The 21,787-nt window shown below is 37.8% G+C and overlaps 1 long non-coding RNA gene across 3 annotated transcripts; it reads left to right on the top strand.

The window, feature by feature from the left end:
* The first annotated feature begins 3,115 nt into the window (after positions 1 to 3,115).
* LOC110925849 lies at positions 3,116 to 5,103 on the top strand. 3 transcript variants are annotated; one of them, XR_004880668.1, is made up of 3 exons: positions 3,116 to 3,391; positions 3,461 to 4,594; positions 4,968 to 5,103. It is a non-coding gene; the product is annotated as an uncharacterized LOC110925849 (long non-coding RNA). The 3 variants fall into 3 exon arrangements; XR_004880669.1 differs by having other exon boundaries at positions 3,116 to 3,808; positions 3,907 to 4,594; XR_004880667.1 differs by having other exon boundaries at positions 3,116 to 4,594.
* The last annotated feature ends 16,684 nt before the right edge of the window (positions 5,104 to 21,787 follow it).

Raw genomic sequence — 21,787 nt, 5'->3', positions numbered from 1 at the left:
TAACAGAAATTAATATTTCTGAAATAAAAGATAAAAATCTTTCTAAAAAACCTAAACAATACACTTCAAGAGTTCAACAAAGGTTAAATAAGAAAAAGGTCACTACTAAAAAAAGACCTTTAATGACACAAGAATAATGACAAACACTAATTTTATGACACTGAAACACGTGTGTCATTAAAAATATGTCATCGTTGGTGAAATCTGAATATTTTATGACACTTATATTTGTGTGTCATAATTTAAATGTCATTTAATAAAAATAAAACACGTTAAAATATGTGTGTCATCGTTGTATGTCATCTTACAATTTTCATGACACTTATATTTGTGTGTCATGGGTTAAATGTAAAAATAGAATACATTAAAGTATATGTATCATGTTATAATTTTTATCACACTTATTTTTGTGTAAATGATTTGAAGCAAAAGGCGAAACTAAAAGGGGCGAAAGTAGGCGATGAAAACTTTCTTTCATGGGATAATTAACAACAGAAAAGCTATAAACCGTATAAATACCCTAGTTATCGACCACAAAGTGGAAGATGACCCGAAAGAAATCAAAAATGAAATGAAGATGAGTTTTATGACTCGTTTCACAGAACCTCTCCAACGGAGACCGTCCTTGGACCAAAAGGAATTTAGACGACAGACGGACGAGCATGCGAAATAACTGATTACGATTTTTTCTAAAAAAGAGATTAAAAATGCGGTTTTGGCGTGGTAGCGACAAAACCCAGGGTCCTGACGGTTTTACGTTCAAATTCATAAAAAGATTTTGGACTTCTATTGAATGTCATTTTCTTAGGGTCTTAAATGAGTTCCATAAGAAAGCTTTTATAGAGCGGGGTTGTAATGCTTCGTTTATTGCTTTAATCCCCAAGGCTCGTGGTCCGAAAGTCAACGATTTTCGTCCTATATCCCTTATTGGAGTTCTGTATAAAGTGATAGCGAAGATTATTGCAACTAGACTAAGGTGGTTACCCCAAGTCTCGTGGCTTTGGTACAAAGGACTTTCATCGTAGGCCGCCCCATCTTTGACGGTCCTATGATAACTAGCGAAATAATATCATGGACAAAGAAAAGCAACCAAAAGATATTCATTTTTAAAGTGGATTTCGAAAAAGCGTACGATTCATTAAACTGAAAGTTCTTATTGTCGAATCTAAAGGCCATGGGATTCCTATTACTTTGGAGGAAATGGATTGGTGCTAGCCTTAAATCTAGTTGGGCTTCGGTGCCGGTAAACGGATCTCCTATCGCGGAATTTCAAATCAAAATAGGGCTTCGACAAGGTGATCCTCTTTCCCCATTCTTATTCATTTTAGCGATGGAAGCGTTAGACGTAATAATGAATATAATGGAAACCAGGGGGTGTTTAAAGGGGTAAAATTACCTAATGACGGTCCATGCATTTCCCACTTATGGTTCAATATTTGGTCATAATAAAGTCCCAATCCGCCCCTTCCAAACGGTCAAATTAACCTCGTTTTCACCCCCCCCACACACACATGCAATCAACAACGGCCTTCATCGCAGTCGCGATATCCTCGATAACAAAAGGCAATAACGAAGTTGCGCTATCTGTGGGTTCGTTAACAGGGTGATATGACACCCTGTTAACCGATATAATTTGTTTTATTTTTTTATTAAATAAAGTTAAATTTTCATAAAACCCACTGAAGAAACACTGACCTTACAGGTAAGCTCCGGCTAGGACTTCAACTCTTTGGCGATCCGAACAGCTGACTGCAAAACAGAACACCGTTAGGACTCGTTACAGGAATGGGGTTATTCCTGTAACCACCCTCCGGCGTGAGAATAAGTCTCATTTTAGGAGTAAGAGAATATGTGTAGAGAGAGAGAGAGTAAACGAGAGCAGAATGAATCGTACCTTTGATGTTTACCTCTATTTATAGTTTACTATTAGGGTTTCCTCTAATTTAGGATGGGCTCCGATAAGTTAGGGATTTGCATGATCTTCCCAAAAGATTGGGGATTTGGTTACGTGGTTTATCCATGCAGAATGGAACATTCTAGAATAAACATGTGTAATTAAGTATTTATAATAAAATAATAGGTAATGACCGGGCCGGGATGGCCGATCCGGGTCATACCTTGTCACCCACCAAATTTAGACCGTGGGGTATGGTGGGGCGGGGGTTTGGGGCATGGGTTGACACATGGACTTCGAGGGGCACCGCTGGTCAGTTGCATGTTGGGTGGGTATGGCAGGGCATGGCTAGCCCGCGTGGGTTGGCCACGTGTTATAATTTTTTTTTCAATTATTATAAAAATACATACAAAATTAAAAAAAAAAGCCTAGCCAACCCAGCCAATAAGAGCCGGCCACGAAAGACCGCTAGGCCCGCCCAATTCCCGGGCTGAAACCCCCGCCCAAGGGGCCACGCCGAAACCCAAGCCCACCCGGGGTGGTGATTTGGGCGTTTGTACCCAACCCACGCCCTAACCCCTGCTCTATACCCCATAATCTTAATATAAAGAATTACATTTTACGCTTTTATTTTTGGCAAATTGGAAATAAATAATCCCACCTTTTTAACTTTGACCGATAATAATCCCAAGTCAGTTATTAGACGGTAATAATCCGAACTCGTCCATTTTTGTAAAATAGTCCGCCATTAAAATAGCTTAACAGAGTTAAGTTTTTTTTTCGAATTACAAACCGATGCTTTAGGGCTTTTGATCAGAATGAGGATACGAGTCGATTGATGTAAAACTTAACTCGAAATTGTGCTCGAAATGGCTTGATTTTTGTTAATTGGAAGTTAAACACCCGAATTGAAAATCGTTTTTGTGGGTTAGAGGCAGTACTTTGAGGTAAGTTTTACATCAATCGACTCGTATCCTCGTTCTGATCAAAAGCCCAAAAACATCGGTTTGTAATTCGGAAAAAAACTTAACTCCGTTAAGCTATTTTAACGGTGGACTATTTTACAAAAAAAATTGACCAGTCCAGATTATTATCGGCTAATAACTGACTTGAGATTATTATCAGCTAAATTGAGAAAGTTAGGTTATTTATTTCCAATTTTCCTTTATTTTTCTCAAAACAATTTAAATCTCCCTCCTTCCTAAAAACTTCAAACTTCCCTCCTCCCACCACGTTCCTAAAAACCTCTAATCTCCCTCCTCACGACCAACTCTAACCTAATTCTGTCCCTCCTTCCTCCCATAACATGGAAAGAGGCTGGATTTGGGTAATTCTATGTTTGAATCAATGGGTTGAGGGTTTGGAGGTTTGGTCTGTGTTGTCTCCGCGGTATCGAAGGCGAAGACGCGTGAGGATGTTAAAGGTGGGTTGCAGAAGTTTAGGTTTAAGTTTTTGGCTGAAAGTGGGGGTCTGAGTACCATGGATGTTCTCTGTCAGGTACGGTTTTACATGTGGTTGATTTTATTTTTGTAAAAATAACTTGTTTGTTTGCTTTGGTATTCATAGGCAATTCAATATATGCCTATTGTTGATGATGATTGATTCAAGGTTTTATGCACATTCCCTCATGTGATTTTGATTGTAATAAAATGTTGTTTCTTTAGAGTTGTAGAGTTTAACCACATTCATAAGCTCTATTCAGGGGTGGAAATTGTTTAACTGATTGTGTACTTAATTTGTTGAACAGATTTGTGGCACTAAAAAAAGATATAGAATCACAGAGAAACTTTATTATTGAATGTATAGGGGGCTCTCTTGTTTTGTACAGAGGTAGAAGAACGATGGCAAGGGAAGAAGAAAAAGAGGAATTATTGGCCTTTTTGTCACTTGGATGAGCTTTTTCAGGCTTCTTCGGTACAGTTATTTTGGGCTTCTTGTGTTTCCGATATTTCTTGTAGTTCTTGCCCTTATAGTGATCAAAGAAGGTTTATGAAACCTAACTTAATATGCAGGACTCAAATTTGAACCTACAGGATGGTGTAACCTTAAAAATTTTTATTGAATGCCAAAGTCTTCAAGTGTATTGCAAGTTTAGCAACTAAAGTGTGTTAACAGCAGGTGTATTTTTCAAGTGTCATGCTGTATTTTGGTTGGCTTTTATATTGAACCGGTAAAGTTTTTAGGAAGTCGCTGAAATTTTTGGTTGGTTGTCGGCACTTGATCGTCTCATTACATCATTTTTTGACATGGATAAGCTGGCTAGTTGATTGTTTAAGTATTTGTTTATTATTTTAGTGTTCGTAGTATACCGTATTTGTCTGTCCAGTATCGGCTTCAATTTATGTTATTAATCGTATAATGTGACTTCAGATGCTAGTAATTGAATTCTGATACACTTTTGAAGTTCATGTTTTGTACAAAATGGAATAATGCCCAGACGCTTTTTAATACTTAAGCAGGTGTGAATTGTGATGATTTGTTTGACACTAAGTTTGACACTAAGATTTCTCTTTGAGTATAGGTGGAGTTCAAATTGTAAACCTGAGCGGCTGAGCATGTGCAACTATGCATTTGTAGAGATTTTTTTTAGGATTAAGTAATCTTATCTGATGCTAACAATTGAATTTATTTATTTTAGTTACTTGAAAGAACCCTCAATCAGTGTGGCGATGAAATTGGAACTACCATGAAAAAGGCATAGTGAGTTACGCTTCGTTTCTATTGAGATCGCAGGATTTTTTTTTTTTTTTTTTTTTTTGTAAAGGAAATACAGTTATCATATTCAAAGTCACAATGTCAGGTAACTTGTTATGTTTTGTACATATGTTACTCAACGTTGCTGAAATTAAGCAAGTATAGAACAAGGGGTGTAAACGAGTCAGGCCGAGCCCAACTAGGCTCGAGCTTATCATGTTTTTATGAAGCTCGAGCTTAGCTCGCAAGTAAAACCCAAAGCTCGAGCTCGGTTCGGTCGAGCTATTTTGAGAACATCCAATGAGCTAATTTTGTTTATGTCATTAGTCGTTTTTCATGTCAAAGTGCATGCATTTAAGTTCTCTAATTTTGTTCTCAGGTTGAGGGAGGCAAAGTTGTATACATAGATGCGGATATTGATAGAATACATGAAGAGTGTTTGAGTTATTGGGCATTGTTTGTTTTTAAGTGACTATTTTAGATGTTGAAGTATGTATGTCAAATAATATTTTTTTGGTCTAAGATATTTGTAATATATTTGACATGACTGTGAAATGAATTGTTTTGTTTTGGTAGATGTATATTTTGTTATGAAATTGATTTATATATTGTTTTGATTCTCTAGGAAAAAATTCTACAAAAAAAAAAATTTAAAACAATTAAAACCATGACACGCAATGCGTGTCATAAACGAGTGTTATTAAAGCATGACATAAATGTGTGTCAAAAACGTGTGTCATTAAGGTGTGTCATAAACACGTGTCATTAAGGCGTGTCATTAAAGCGTGTCATAAAAGGATGACACACAAGTGCATGTCATCTTCAATTAATGACATGGGCTTCCTTGACACTCTTTTGTGTGTCATATCTACCCTTTAATGACGCGGAATGCGTGTCATTAAAGGTGTTTTTTCTAGTAGTGGGTTTTGGTCCAAATCACCATAAGAAACCAAATCACAAAAATAATTTCCAAAAGAATGGATTAGGTTTTATTCCAAAAGAAAATGAAAAATATGTTAAAGATTTTAAATCGAAAGTTGTTTTTGTATCAGGAACATCTTCTGAAGAAGAAAAAGAGCATTTGTTCAGATAGCATGTCACACCCCCAAAATCCACCTGCGGAATATCACCGCTTGGGAGCGTGACTGACCAGGATCAAGCCACCAATCATATCGAACATAGCATTTAATAATAAAAGTAGATAATGTAATTCATCACGACATGATTGATGTTCAAAACCAAACTTTGTTTAAGTAGCGGAAGCATGTAAATAAACCCAACATAGTTAATAGTTTGAAATGTCATAAGTGTTTAATTAAGCATTCATGATCCAAGCTCCACAACGACCTGCTCCTCCCTGTGCAAGCTCCATATGTACCTAAGGTCCTGCAAGGCATGCAGCAGAGAGTCAACAACTAGTTGAGCGAGTTCACAGTTAATAGTTCAGTAATTGTAATAGTATAGTAAGCCTTGTGTTCGTTCATTAAGTCATGTATCGTATTAGTTCGTATCGCAGCCCACCTAGGCATGTATGCGAAGATTAGGGAAAGTTCTCAAGTATTCTAGACTAGGTATGTTTGTATCGTGGCCACCCGGCACCTGTGCGAAGTTTTAGTGTATAGTTCGCAGCCTTCCTAAGCATGTGTGCGAAGATTAGTCATATTATCGCAGCCAACCCTGGCATGTGTGCGAAGATCAGTCATATTATCGCAGCCAATCCCGGTGTGTGTGCAAAGATCAGTTCTATAAGCATCACTAGTCTAGCAGCATCTTAACCAATCACCTTCCTCACCCGAGGATCATATCACTACGTTCCATTATCTAGAGAAGTACAAATAAATATATCAATCCCATTCCCACCCTGGGAACCCCATGCCTTGGCTGTGTGAACTCACCTTGGTTTGCTCGGTATGTTATGTTATGTGTTCACAAGTAATCAGTCGTGTCCTATTGTATGCACGTGTAATAAATCAGTTCATGTTCGTAATGATACGCAGGTAATCTATGTCACAAGACGTTTGACAGTTATCATCATGTATCACATAAACAGCTAATCACATTTATGCAGCTTAAGCTTTACATTCAGGGTTTTTCTCAGTCGTTTTAACTCAGTTATTCATCAACAGTCTTAGTAATTGTAATCGTGTTACAACGTTGCTCAGAATTATAGAACTAGCATGCATAGGAGAGTTTACATACGTAACAGTGTTATCACATCAACAATGTTAACATACAAACAGACAACGTAACTCGGCTAGGTTAACAAGCATGTGAGTTATTGTAACATTCCCAAAAATTTTATTTATATAAAAATATATATAAACTTATGTTATAAAAATGATGCATCATGAATAAGTTGAAATATGAGATATTTTGGGCAAGCGTAGGAACCATTTAATAATTAAATTATAAAAATACGTTATAAACTTGATTCAAAATGTAGATAAGATTATTCTCGTTTTAAAGACATATTCATTATTTCATAAAACGTCATATTTTAGAGGTTATAAACGCCAAATATGTAAAGCAGTTAAATTAATTATAATATATAAATTAATAAAATAATAATAATAATCAAAAATTTCTTTTGAAGTAAAGTAAACGTGAACTTTACATAATAATAATAGTAATAAAATAATAAAGAAATCAAATAATCTAAACATATTATCTACGTATGCATGTAGTCATGGGAATTATGTGTACATGGGAATTTAGTGTGCCAGGTGTACGTGTCCTCTTTCAATTGAAAAGTGAATTAATTGCCTTATTACGTGTACAAGAATTGAACAATTTCGTGGCCTGCAAGACTTTTCTCAGCTATAAATAAGAACTACATTTCTACATTTCAAAGTGCTCAAAGTTCTTTTTCCCTTTCCTTCTACTATGCCTCTCGAGAATAATTATTTTGTTATTTATAATAATAATAAAGCCCTGGCCTGTTTTAGGTATGGTAACCCCTGATCACTGATACCCTGTCCAAGTGACGTAGGACCTCGTAACGTATGTCAAGGCTCCGTCTAAATTCGTTGGGGTTCTGTCTCGTGACGTAGGGATAAAGTAGAATTGGGTTACTATACTTAATGTGGGTGCACTATATATTTTATTAAATAATCCAGGAGTTGTACCCAAAATATAACAACCCTCCCGAATATTTTTCTGACACCCTGCACTTCCTAAAATACACCCCGTATGGGAAAACTAAACCCGAAATATAAAATAACATTGAAAATAATGGAAAACAATAAATATTAAGTTGAGGCGGGCCGCGTAAAACCCACCTCAACCTTACGCGGGCCGCGAGAGGTTAGAAAGGTGGCGCAGCCCTGGGCCGCCACGTGGCACAACACCCGTCAAGCCTACACATCAACTCAGCATAGCTATACGTTGACTTTGGGGTCAACGCGGGCCGCGTAAGACCTGTTCTCATTTGACGCGGGCCGCGAGAGAGTCCAGTATCAGCACTATATAAAGGAGCCATCGGGTTCAACTAGAATTCGTTCATTCTTCGATTCTCAATCTCAAAATTCTGATAGTAGAATTATTATACTCGGGTATTATACCCCTAATTAGCGAAGCTCTGCCTCGTTGTAAGTATCATAACCCCTAGATACGTATTAGATACTCTGCCCGATTGATCTAGGGTTCCGTAACGGCTGTCGTGGTTCTGCCCGACGTAGTCGTTGGAATGCCGTCTCGGGGAGGGTATTACTAATGTTAAAATGGGTTATTATACTAACGCGTGTGCATTGTTTATTCAATTAGATTATAACCAGGAAGCCACAAAGGAAATACCTAAAATAGCAATGTGAGTAATCTCCTTTTTGTTAACAGTTTTTACAAAACCTTAACCTTTTTACAATGCAATTTAGCAGTGATTGAGTCTTTGTAATTCTACAATTACTGCCGGTCTGTTGGGGTTTTGTATACAAAATGTGAGTAACGTTACCATTGGACGAAGAGTTAGCCAATGTGTAATATGACCCTCTAGTCAGACTTGACACTATTGAATGAGTAATTGGGTAGAAATAAACATTGTAATCGCTCTCAATACTGTGTTAAATTGAATTAATGTTTCTTGATTAAACTGGGATTCACTCACCAGTATTTCTTGCTGATAAAATGTTTTAAAACACGTTTCAGGTAACACAATGTGAAAGCCAATTAGTAAAAAGCCAGCTGGAGAGCACTGAAGGCTTGGAAAAATGTGGCTATAAAAGTTACCTAAAAAGACGATGTTTTAACTTCAATTAGTAAGGGTTATCCTTATAAACATGTTGTAACAAGAAACTTGAGTTTTACCCATGTGATTATTAAAATAAAATATGGTGGTTTTACTCTGATAAAATATTTCCTAACTACGGTCCTGATGAAATTTCCGCTGCCAAAATAATTAATAAACACCGATACCACCGAAACTGGCTCACGGCCGCCCGTTCCCGGGACAGATAAGGGATCGGGGGTTGTGACAGTTATCATATTAGATATCACTTAATCTACAAAGGTCGGATCATGCATATTATGTATAAAAGTCGGACTATAACTATGAGGGATAAAAGTCGGACCTAACACTTATACAAGTGAAAGTCGGACCAAGTTTCATGCTTTAAAACTCGGACATGCCACCCTCTTTCAAAACTCGGATAAAGGTGGGGGGGGGGGCTGCCTGAAACTCGGACCTGGGAGAAATCCCCTTCACAAAGTCGGACCTAAGGGGATCCATTACAGAAACTCGGACAGCATGTTGTTAGCATAAACATCGGACATGACATTGTGTTTAAACCTCGGACAAGGGGTATGGGTAAAAACTCGGACCATACACATGTTTAAAAGTCGGACATGTGGTGTGGGCATTAAACTCGGACCATTGTGTGGCAAGCAAAACTCGGACACATGCTCATCTTATAAAACTCGGACATGTTATCATCTAAAGAACTCGGACTGCATTACATATATATGAAACTCGGATCACATCTCCTGTTAGAGGTCGGACCATATAGAATCACAATGTTCGGACCTCTTTCATAATCATATGTAAAAATCGGACCCCATGCTTTGTTTAAAGGTCGGACATATGACATTCATTAAAACTCGGACCTAACTATCATACATGAAAGTCGGACATGGTAATTCAACACTAAATCTCGGACTATAGCAACATATAAAAGCTCGGACCCTTCACAATGTTATAAAACTCAGACAATGTTCTTTGGTTTTAAAGTTTGGACTATGCTTGCTTTATAAAACTCAGACATACATTCACATTAAAAGTCGGACAACTTCATTACGTTACAAAACTCAGATCAACAATCATCATCATACGAATATTCAAGTTCACAGTTACGATCTTACGACCAGAAACCCTAGTTTCATGATTTTCATAGCGCAATAATCATTTATCCATCGATCATTCTAACATATCTTGTATCTAATCATCAGCAATCGATTATACAACCAGTCAATCATCATAATCACAATAATCAGCATCACATTAAAGCACAGAACCACCATATGAAAGCTAGGGTTTACAAGTATTACAATAATCAAGAATTGATACAATCAAACAATCAATTAGGGTTTACAAGTATTACAATAATCAATCATTAACAATTTACCTTGGATGATTCTAGAGGAAATGTGGAATCAAGAATGATGAATATCTTACCAATGATGATGGTGATGATTGCCAGAGAATGTGAAGTACGTGCTTTGGTTTCTTGTGTGAGGTTTAGTGAAGGATTAGGGTTAAGTATCTCTAGGATTTCACTAATTACCCTCTACCTCCCTAAGTATCATATTTTACACATGTACACCATTTCATAACAATTTCATAGTTTCACCACCAAGTTCATATATTTACCAAGTCTTTCACAATTAACAAACAACCATGCACAATCACACAATACGATTCATTGTATCAAAACGTATATAATTCCATGGCAACTAATTGTGCAAATAAACAACTAAACAATACATGAACGTGCAATAAATGCGAAATAGAAATCTTGGAAATTCGAGTTGTCACAAAGCAGACGAACAAAGAATTCCTTGCTAAGAAGCAAGAGGGAATGAAGAATGATGTTGCTCAGAAGAAGGAAATGAGAACCTGTTATCAATGTAAAAAAGTTGGGCACATTGCATGGAACTATCCAAAGGCAACCCAAACAAAACAGGGAGTCTCTAAAAACTTGAAAGAAAAGTTGGTTGATAATGAACCACCAACCGAACAATTTAAAGTGTTAAAAAATTCAAAATTTGAGGTTGGTGAGAGTTCAACATGATTTTACAAAAGAAGAGTGAATCAAAACAACCCTAAGTGGGTTGTTAAGAAATCAGAGGTAAATTCTGGTGATGAATTTGTTTCTTCGGAAGCAAAGGAGCCACTTTCTGGCGATGAATCTGATTCGTCAAAGTCAGAGGAGCCACAAGTTGAGCTAAAAGTGATAATTCCGTTCCGACAATGGATGATGCAAATTTTCCACCATTGACAAACGGAAACTTAAAGCAAAAAATTGGCAAAGTTGAGATTTCAAATCAATTCTTTTATGAAAAGAAAGAATTTGATGTTGAAAAAGCCTTTAACCCTAAAGTTCTAAATATTTTTGGAAAAATGGTTGACGGGAAGGTCAAAGGGGTAAAGGAATTCTATGAAAAGAATAAGAAAGGAAAGAAATCGAGTGATGATGACTCGGAATCATCCAAGGACCGTCAGGCTTGGGTGAATCTCTTTAACTGAAAATCCTGACTTGCCGGAGCTCCCAAGTTGGTAATCGTGGAGCATGAATCGGTATCTTTCTTGAAAAATGTTTTTGTAAAAACCTACAAGTGTTATTTTTACAAGTGGTTAAAAGAAAAAAGGGATTCATTCATAAGTTATTGAAAGAACAATATGATGAATTAAACTCCATGATGTGTGAAATCAACAAAACTAATTTTTCGGAAAAACCATTTGATTAAAACAAACTTAAATATTTTGAAATCATAATGGGAAAATAGTTTGTTGTCAAGGGGAGTTCTGATTGTTTACGCCAAGTGGATGGTGAATTGAAGCAATTCACATTAGTTTGTCACTTTATTTGTACAGTTTATTGCAATATTTTCAAATTTTCCCGGAAAATCAAAAATTGAAATAAATATTTTTTATTTTAGGGGGAGTAAAAAATTTGGAAATTTTGAAAATTTGAAAAAGCCATAAACATGATAAAATCTAAAAAACTAAAAACATCGAAAAATCAAAAATGAGTTTTGTTGTGAAAAAGAGTAAATGATAGTACATTAGTGGACTATCACAACACGCTAAAGAAATGGAAAGTCAAATGTGATAAACGGTCTCACTGATGATATGCCAGTAGATTTTTACACGCTTAGTAGATTGTTTTTGAGATATAAATCTAAATATGAATACTTACTTATCTCGTGGGGAACATCTCTCGGATATATGGGTAACCCTCGAAATCTTGTTTGAGAGATTGCCTGTTTCTGACATACTAGGTCTTTGTGCGTGATGATATCTGGGGTATTATACCAGGACTTCTGATTTTGCGGTAGCAATAGCCTAGTCCTCGTATAATACTCTGCACAGCTTTAATCATAAAGCCCACCCTCAACATAAAAAATGATGAAACATTGAAAATGCTAATCATGTGCTGTTGAAGAAAAGATCCCCAAACGGGACACACCTAAAGACGAGCCATCATCTCTTTGTCTAAAAGGAAGTTCAAACCTGAGCTCTCATGGTCTCGCATTACCCGTTTACAGATATCATTAGTGTACATTCACCTGTAAGACTGAATATAGGAGTCTGGATACAGGAGTATATTCTGAGGTGGGACACGCGAATAAGTTTAAGTCTTTAAAACACTAATCTCGTATCTCGAAACAATTGAACTTTGTGTGAAACATTAAATGGATCAGTATACTGACAATCTAAGTGAATCATTTAGAACTTAAAGTGTTTAAAGCTCAACGGTGTTAGTGATTTGTCTCAAAAACTGATATGATCCTCTTACACAAACTCACAAAAATATTGTCTGTAAATATTTCTTTATTGCATTTTAACACACTGAAAATCTTAGAAAAATACCAAAAAGAATGTGTTTTAGCATAAAATTTTGAAAAAAATCAAAAAGATTTAATTTCATCTTATTTTCGACAACTGATGTTGAAAAACTGATTTTCAAAATTCCGAGTGCTAAACATGATGAACAACAGGGTTGGGAGAGTGTGATTGAAGTGAAAAATGAAGATAAAATTTGAGATATTTTGAAAAATGTTATAAGATAATCTTACAAATGATGTTTTGAATCTGATTTTAGGGTTAGTTAATCAAGGTCATTAATTTGAACTTGATATAACTATTGTTGAAGATTGAATAATATCTACAAGTGGTTTCTAAAATTGTTAAATTAATTTTTTTTTTTTGAGAAATTTACTTTTGGGTAGAGTATGTGCAGGTAAAAAGCTTTGAAAGAGCTAGGTTTCGACTCCTGACGACTTTCCACATAAGCGTATGCAGATTAGAGCCAGGTTTCTGATTCTGTTGCTACGGAGAGCCAGGAGACGGTCCTGAACATGTGACAGCCTGTAGATAGAAGATTCCAGACTGCGATCCCAGTTGCATTCAAGGGGGAGTCTGAAGTTGCGAGCTTAAGGAATCAAGAGATCTGATCAAGAGAATTTGAAGAGTCAGATTGAGATCCTGATAGAGTAAGAGAGAGATTGAAAGATGCTTACAGAGAAAGATACTTTGGAAAGAGAAGAGAAGACTGATCAAGACAGAAGACTCAATACACTAAAGACTCATCAACATCCAAGGGGGAGTTTGTTAGTGCATATGTCTGTTGACTTTGTCTTGTATCGAGTCATGTAACTAGATAGATAGACCAAGACGCGTTGTACGAAAGAAATGGGAAACAGGTCTGAACCAGCCACCTTGTGCGAGGTGACCAGTTCGTGCGACCTGGCCAGGTCGTGCGACCTGGACCAGGTTGTGTGGACTAGTTGGTGCGACCTGGGGATTCCTATAAATAAGAGGTCTTGGGTCTTCATTTGTAACTTCGAGAACATTCTGATTCCGGAGACGAAGTGCTGCCGAAGTGTCGAACGATCTGTAGACACTATCAAATCAATACAATCGACAGTTAAAGTGATTCTAAGTGCAAATCAAGCCGATATAACATCAATACGTCTGATTCCGCCTTTCGTATTGATCGAGAACTCTTCTGATCGACTCGTTTGATTGATTCCCCGATCCTACACAACCAATGGTGGAAACATTGGGGCGAGACGAACAAATCGCTCAAAGTATCATAACGCTACTTGTGTCAATATAGATTAATCAAAATTTCATAATAAGAACTAGATTGTCATGCAAACCACAACATAGTCAAAATTTCATCAAACAACGTCAAAATTCAAACATTGTTCAAAATATTGTTTTTCTAAGGTGTGTATCTAAAGTCACCATAGTTTGATTCTTCAACATCCAAACGATCAACTTGCAACATGTATTAAAATAAAATCAACAAAAATGTTGTGAGTATACAAGTTTGATACATAGCATAAATAATTTAAAGATTAACTACTCGTATCCAACATGAAAAACATATTACAAGTTTCTAACATGCTAGGCTAAGTAATCAATATGTTAACCCAAGTCTCCAACGCTAAATGTCTTTCCTACATCGTCGCAACGAAGAGGAGGTAAAAGTATCAAACTTAACAATACCCCAAGTCATAAGGGCGGTGCGTTACTCCTATAGCGCTATAATTGTCAAGGTAGGCTAAACATAAGATTCAACGTTCACATAGCATATAAGATTCACAAGTATCACAAGTATCATGTTTTCATGTTTAATAGTGGACAGAGTATGTTCATAAACAAGTTTCAAGTGTCGTGCGTTTATATAGAATACATGTTGCATCCCTAAATGTTTAAAACAAAAAGGGATCGAGTATACTCACAGTGCGTGCTTAGAACCTAGACACAGTCTGGTTGGATTGAAGGGAGCGTCGGATTAGCCTGCTTACGGGAATAAGGCATAAGTCCTCTAAGTGCTGACACGGTCGGAAACGGATGGTCGTTCGGTTAGTCCATGGTCGTTTGTGAACTGTTAAAATCTTCGAAGTTTTGATTAAAAATGTGGCAACAAAAGTAATCAACGATTATTATCAGGGTCAGATCATCCAAACGGATGGCCATTCGGGCGGATGGTCTGTGTTTGAAGTTTTGTAAAAGTTACTAAGTAAAAGTTTTAAGTTAACGGAGACGGCGTGATGACTTGTCAAACAACGGAATATACCAAATCCAGTTTATTCGGCAGGATGGGCCCAACCCTTTTGGACAAACGCGCTGGTTCTGATGAAAATTCATGTTTGACCCGTTAATCGGTCCATCTCTTTGGTGGAAATCAGTTTTCAAACCGACTCTTGACTAAGGAGCGAGTCGAGAGCCTGATTGAGTCCCGATTCCATCAATATTGTGTAAAAACCGAGGAGAAGTTCAAAACTAGTAGAAAAATGTTGAAATCTTTCATAACTAAGTTGAAAAGTGTGAAAGTCCTTTGGATCTTAGACCAATCTCGATTGAATGATGCTCCACAACAGTTTGCCTAAGCAAAACGAGTGAAAACCACCTTCTAGGGGTCTAAAATCAATGTTTCGAGAAAAAGTTAAGGTGTGTGTGTGATTTTGATGAAGAAAATGGAGTAGAAGTGATTATAGATGATGATTGACGAAGATTTAGGAGGAAAAGCTTACAAAATGGCCTTGAATCGCGTTTGGAACTTCGGAGCGGATGGGAGTGTCAAAGTGTTAGAATGAAAGTGTACGGCTGGTATTTATAGGGGAAGGCGAAATGTTTAGGTGGTGGCGAGTGGCAGTGTCTGGATGGCTCTATCCGGTCGGATGGGCATCCGGGCGGATGGCCTTTCGGACGACCGTGTTGGCGTAGTTAGTTTTCCAACTTTGGTTCGTTCGTTAAGCCTTGCGTTGCGTTTTATTGTGAGTAGCCATTACATATAGTATTATTACATCTAGACGTTCAAATAGTGTTGGGATTGAACCCTATCAAAGGAACAGATAATTAAATCAGGGCAGTGGATCCAGAATAAGCAGATGTTATGCTTCAAATCTCTCCCCTTGAAAGTGGTTTCAACATCTGCTGACCTCCAATCTGCTGATCATTACTAAACTGCTGACCTACAACTACTGTCCAAGTCAAAGACTGATGGAAGACTAAAGCTCTACTATTCAATCTACTGCTATGGGTCAAGCTCTGCTGAATGTATCAAGTATTGCTGGATTCACATCAGTGGAAGGATGCAGCAATAGTATATTCCATATTATGAAATGTATTGTAATAATAGTTGTTAGCATAGCAATGGTTGTATAGATCAGATGTTAGAGTTTGTTAGGAGGTTAGATGTCACTTTCATGGTGACGTCAACTTAGATGCTTCAGTGGTTTGTCCGTGCCTATAAATAGAACAGTGCTCTGTACTGTTCTATTAGCTCTTCACTATCTTCTTCCTGTATGAACAAATCACTGAGCTCAGGCTGAGGGGGGAGTTTGTAGCATACATGCAATTGTAATCAGTGTTTGAAATAAATTTAAGCATTCGGTTCTTTGTTGAAAATGTATGTTGAAAGCAATTCTCCTGTTTGATTGTGAAAAGTTTGTTTCCATCTAAATTCCGCTGCACTACTCTTTCATTGTTCATCTTAATTCAAACATAAATCACAATCAATCCAAACTCAGATCCTAACTGTCACACCCTGGCTTTGCGGAAGCGTGGTTAATTTTGGTGTGACTTCTTAATACCATAGCTTAATCATAACAAGCTATATGAATTAAAAATATGCAAGATCATCCATTGATAATAAAAATATTAAACATTGTCTTAACGGGTTAACACCCAACAACCATAACTTTGTCTAAACATTACGAATGCAAACTTAAAGTAAACATGGTTCAGGGACTGTGACTTGTCCAGGAAAGAGTCACAAGCCTCGAACCCTGGATGACCTCGGGCCTAATGCAGCGGAAAACAAGCCATACCGCGCCAGATCGTTAGTTTCCTGAAATACATGTAAGTTGAAAAATCAACAATAATGTTGAGCGAGTTCATGCGAAAGTGAGTATATAAACCTTTATCTTTATCAAAAACCTGGTATGTAGCAAATAAGGAAAAAGAGATCACCAATGGTTTGCAAGGCCATTGATATGTGTGAAGTGCAAGTAGGGATGACTCAAACCTAGCGGATTTATGCGTCGGGCACTAAGTCACCCCGAGGTCCGTTCAGCTGGACCTGGGGCTGGGCTCGCTACACCCAGATAGATCTACCGCTCCTGTCCCTCGGTCCTACTACGAGGATTAATGGCCTCAAGTTGCGCCTACCCACTCACATGATCTAAGTAACAAACCTCCTTACGCTAACCATACCATGTATAAACATATTCATAATCATTGTAACATGTATTTCACCCCCGCAGTTTATAAAACTGAAAACAGTTAAGAGAAAAGGGGGACATGAACTCACAGTGAGTGCGTCACAGTACCAAGTAATCCAAATGTCCGAAAGCTGTGCAACGACCTACATGTGCTAATTCTATTAGACGGATGGCCGTGCTTTAGCTTTATAGTTTAATTTTCGGCAAACAGTTAGACAACTGTTCCATGTACATATTTGATAGTTAATCTCCTTCCCAAGGATGGGGGAATTAATACATGTGCGTTTATAATATTAAGTCTCACTTAATATATTTACTTCTCATTCCAAAATATAATTATTTTTCTCAAAAATAATATATTTTCTCTTCGTATAATATTTTCCAAAATAATACGTTGACAAGATACGCATTCGTGAATATTTCCGTATAAAGTGTAAGTTACGTTTTGGCGATTTTGTGGTAATAGTAATTACCGTTGTAACTTATATGTTTGTCGTGAAGGCGTTGGTATTATTTTGGGTTCGACAAAGTTAGTAAATATTATTTTTACTCTAAAAATAATATTTATATATTTTCACAAAATAATCATAAACAGTGTTGTGAAAAATATATTTATCGAATGAATATTTATCACGTTTATTTTTGTGAAAACCCCACCTCCGAATATTTGTAAATAAAGTCATGGCGAAATATATTTGAAAATATGTCAAAAGTAGTCCAACACTTGTAAATAATTCTAAGTGTTAGATTTTAGAAAAATTTCGCCAGAGTTTCCCCTGTAACTGGAGGTGGCCACGCTTTTAAGCGTATCATTTTCTTTTACAAATCACTTCAACAATTTCTTTAATCAACCAATCAACTTTCCGATACTTCAAACTAGTTTCAACACATCAAATTTGTAGACTAGTATGTAAAATCGCATTATTACATGAACTTGTAGTTTTTCCGAAAGTCATAGTGTAGATCACCTTATATTTAGTGGATCTATGTATAAAATAGTTTAGTCTTGTAAAAACCCCGTTTTTGGAACAAATCATTCTTTACAACTTCCCGACAACTTTTATAAAAATTGTTATTTTGTCGGACCTTTCGTTTCACAAGTTTCTATACACTTGTAGTTTTAAAAATCATCTTTGTTAGCATGTTATCCAACTTATATAAAACATGATTTTTTTTCGACACTCGGTTCTACGAATATACCACTTGTACATACGTAGATCGGCTCGTTTTAAATACTATTTTACATGTCAAAACACTTTTGCACAAGTTCATGTTCCCCGTGTGGTGGAGTTTCACCTTTTAACCCTCGTACCGCTAGAAACAAGCTTATGTTAAGATACATGATCTTAACAAAGTCGGGTTAAACGATGATAAGAGCCACCACATCGTAGATCGGGCCTCAATAACCAACATATTCGAATACTACGACTTTTACACGCGTTATAAGCTTTTAACCAACAATATTCGAGTTTTAGAAGACTTTATAGATTCAAAAGATGGGTTTCCGACTTTTAACCGTTAAAAATCCTTTTAACCACTTTAGATACGATCAAGAACAAGTTTTAAATGTTATACCTCTAGCTCGGGGCTAGGGAAGATCTTTGGCGAAAATGGCGTGGATAAAAGCAAATGAACGAGGTCCTTCAACTTCCGCTTGCTTCAAGCTTCCTCGTACGTGATCCGAATGCCTTGTATGAGCGTGGAATGGCTAGATCAAAAACCGAAATGGATGGATGGCTTGTGGGTGCTCTCGGCCGAGAACCAAAGAGAGAGGGAGAGAGTGTGTTGGTTTGTGTGTGTGTGAATTCTCTAAATGTGTGTGTGTGGTATTTATAGAAAAATCAAGCGCTATCGTCCAACGGTTCTATGTCGTCTAGATATCCACGAAATCAAATTAAATAATCAAAAAGTTGTACCCTTGTTCCATTAGAATGGAACCGGCCCAAAAAGGGGGGGGGGGTACCCGGTTGGATCTTGATCGTTCAGTTAGTGCTCAGTTACATTAAGTTGGTTACTTTTAGAGATTAACCCCGTTAGTTGTTTGATGCGTTATAGAACGGGTGTTAGGGTAATCAGGGACCCTAACTGGCTCAGAAAAATACCAATAATATCTCTGGCAATATTTTTATGTTCCGGGTATTGTCCGGTTGTTCGGTTGGATAGTAATCCGTTAAAGTGCTTAAGTAATCCTTTAAGCGTCGTAAATAATATTTTTAGCGACACAATTTATTCTGCAAAGTGTCAGGAATATTTCCCCATGTTTTGGCACTTTATTAATTAGCTAGAAGCTAGTATGTTGATAAAAGTGCTGTGTTTTGTGCTTAGAGTACGTTTTAGGCACATCCAATCTCTGTATCTTATTCCTAGAGACGTAGTCATACAACCCTTGTATCCCTACACACACTATGGGTGTAGTAAAATAATTCTGGCTCATTCAGGCCTTTAGAGGCAGTGTCTACCTGATGCTGGCTATATCAGCATGTCAAATAGGTTATCCGTCCAAATGCTACTGTGCTTTTGTGCATCATGTTTGTCACTAGAGTTCAGTAAATAGGTAATGTAGTGACGGAAAAATCAAAGTATGATGCAGATATGTACAAGTATCAACAATCAAGTAGCAGTTTATCATAAATCTCAGTTAAGCACAGTAATTAGGCAACAATTAATAGTTAATTAAGTCGTACGGATACCTGGTTTTGTGAGGGTTGTCACATTCTCCCCCCGTTAAATAAATTTCGTCCCGAAATTTTAAATTCTGCTTGTAGAAGCAGGGTTCTCAGGAAATAAGTGGGGGTATTTCTCCTTCATTCGATCTTCACGCTCCTAGGTGAACTCAGGACCATGTCTAGCATTCCAGCGAACTTTGACGAGCTTGACACTGCTCCGGCGGGTCTTGTTTACTTTCCAATCCGTGACCTCGACAGGTTCTTCAACGAAGTGGAGCGTGTCATTAATATGAATTTCGTCGGTAGGAATGGCAACGTTAACTTGAGTTGGACTCCTCTTCAGATTGGATACATGAAATGTATCGTGAACGTTATTCAGTTCGGCAGGTAGATCCAACTTGTATGCTACGGTCCCAATTCTTTCCAAAACCTTGAAAGGACCAATGTAGCGCGGATTCAACTTCCCACGCTTCCCAAAGCGTGCCACACTTCTGGTAGAGCTAAGATTGGCGCGTTGCAAAGCTTATCCTTCAATGTCTGAAACGCTTCATCCTGTTTGATTCCCCAATCAAACTTCTTATCTTTCTGCGTGAGGAGTGTCAACGGTTGAGCGATCTTTGAAAAGTTCTCGATGAACCTTCGATAATAGCCAGCCAAACCCAAGAATTGCCGAATCTCGGTTGGCGTCTTTGGCGTTTCCCAATCTTTGATCGCCTCGATCTTGGTTGGATCCACGTGGATTCCATCTCCATTCACCACGTGTCCAAGGAATTGCACTTCCCTTAGCCAAAACTCACACTTAGAGAACTTGGCGTACAATTTTTCCTTCTTTAGCAGCTCCAGAATGGCTCTAAGATGCTGCTCGTGCTCAGCCTTTGTCTTCGAATAAATCAAGATATCGTCGATGAATACAATCACGAACTTATCCAGGTATGGCTTACAAACTCGGTTCATCAAATCCATGAACACTGCAGGTGCGTTTGTCAAACCAAACGGCATAACCAGAAACTCGTAGTGCCCATATCGAGTTCTGAAAGCTGTCTTCGGAATACTCTCTTCCTGTATCCGTAGCTGATGGTATCCAGATCGAAGATCGATCTTTGAATAGAAGCTTGAACCTTGAAGCTGGTCGAACAGATCATCGATTCTTGGCAGGGGATACCTATTCTTGATCGTCAGCTTGTTCAACTCTCTGTAGTCAATGCACATACGGAAACTACCGTCCTTCTTCTTCACAAACAAAACTGGAGCTCCCCAAGGCGAGAAGCTTGGTCGGATGAAACCCTTGTCTAACAACTCTTGAAGTTGTGTCGACAGTTCTTGCATCTCAGACGGAGCGAGTCCGTAAGGTGCCTTAGCCACAGGCGCGGCGCCTGGAACTAAGTCAATGCGAAACTCCACTTGCCTTTGAGGTGGCAAGCCAGGCAAGTCTTCTGGAAAGACTTCTGGGTATTCCCTCACGACAGGGATGTCTTCGATCTTCGGTTCAGCAGCCTTTTTATCCACAATGTGTGCTAGAAAAGCAACACATCCTTTTTGCAAACACTTCCTTGCTTTTAGGCAGCTAATCATCCTTAACGGCGTCTCACGCTTCTCCCCATGAACAACAATGGTCTCACCATCATCGGTCGGGATACGAATAATCTTCTCGTGAAAAACTATCTCTGCCTTGTTACTCGATAACCAATCCATCCCTACTACCACGTCGAAGCTTCCCAACTGGACTGGTAGTAGGTCGAGAGCAAACTCACGCTCTCCCAATTCGATTACGCAACCTCGAATCACTTCGTTAGCTTCTACTAACTTCCCATTCGCTAATTCGATCGAGTATGGAATATCTAACTTACTAGCGGCTAAACCAAGCATGTCTCTAAATTCTAACGATACGAAGCTATAATCGGCACCAGTATCAAACAAAACGGATGCATAGCGTTGGTTTACAGGGAACGTACCAGTGACAACGTTGGGATCCTGGCGCGCTTCCCTGGCTTCCATGTTAAAAACTCTTCCGCGTGCCTGGGTTAATTCTGGGCAATTCCTCTTGTAATGCCCTTGATCTCCACAATTGAAACATCCGGGCCTCTGC

The sequence above is a fragment of the Helianthus annuus genome, chromosome 15 (assembly GCF_002127325.2).
Source record: "Helianthus annuus cultivar XRQ/B chromosome 15, HanXRQr2.0-SUNRISE, whole genome shotgun sequence".
NCBI classification, from domain to species: domain Eukaryota; kingdom Viridiplantae; phylum Streptophyta; class Magnoliopsida; order Asterales; family Asteraceae; genus Helianthus; species Helianthus annuus.
This window is presented reverse-complemented; position numbering and strand designations above follow the sequence as displayed.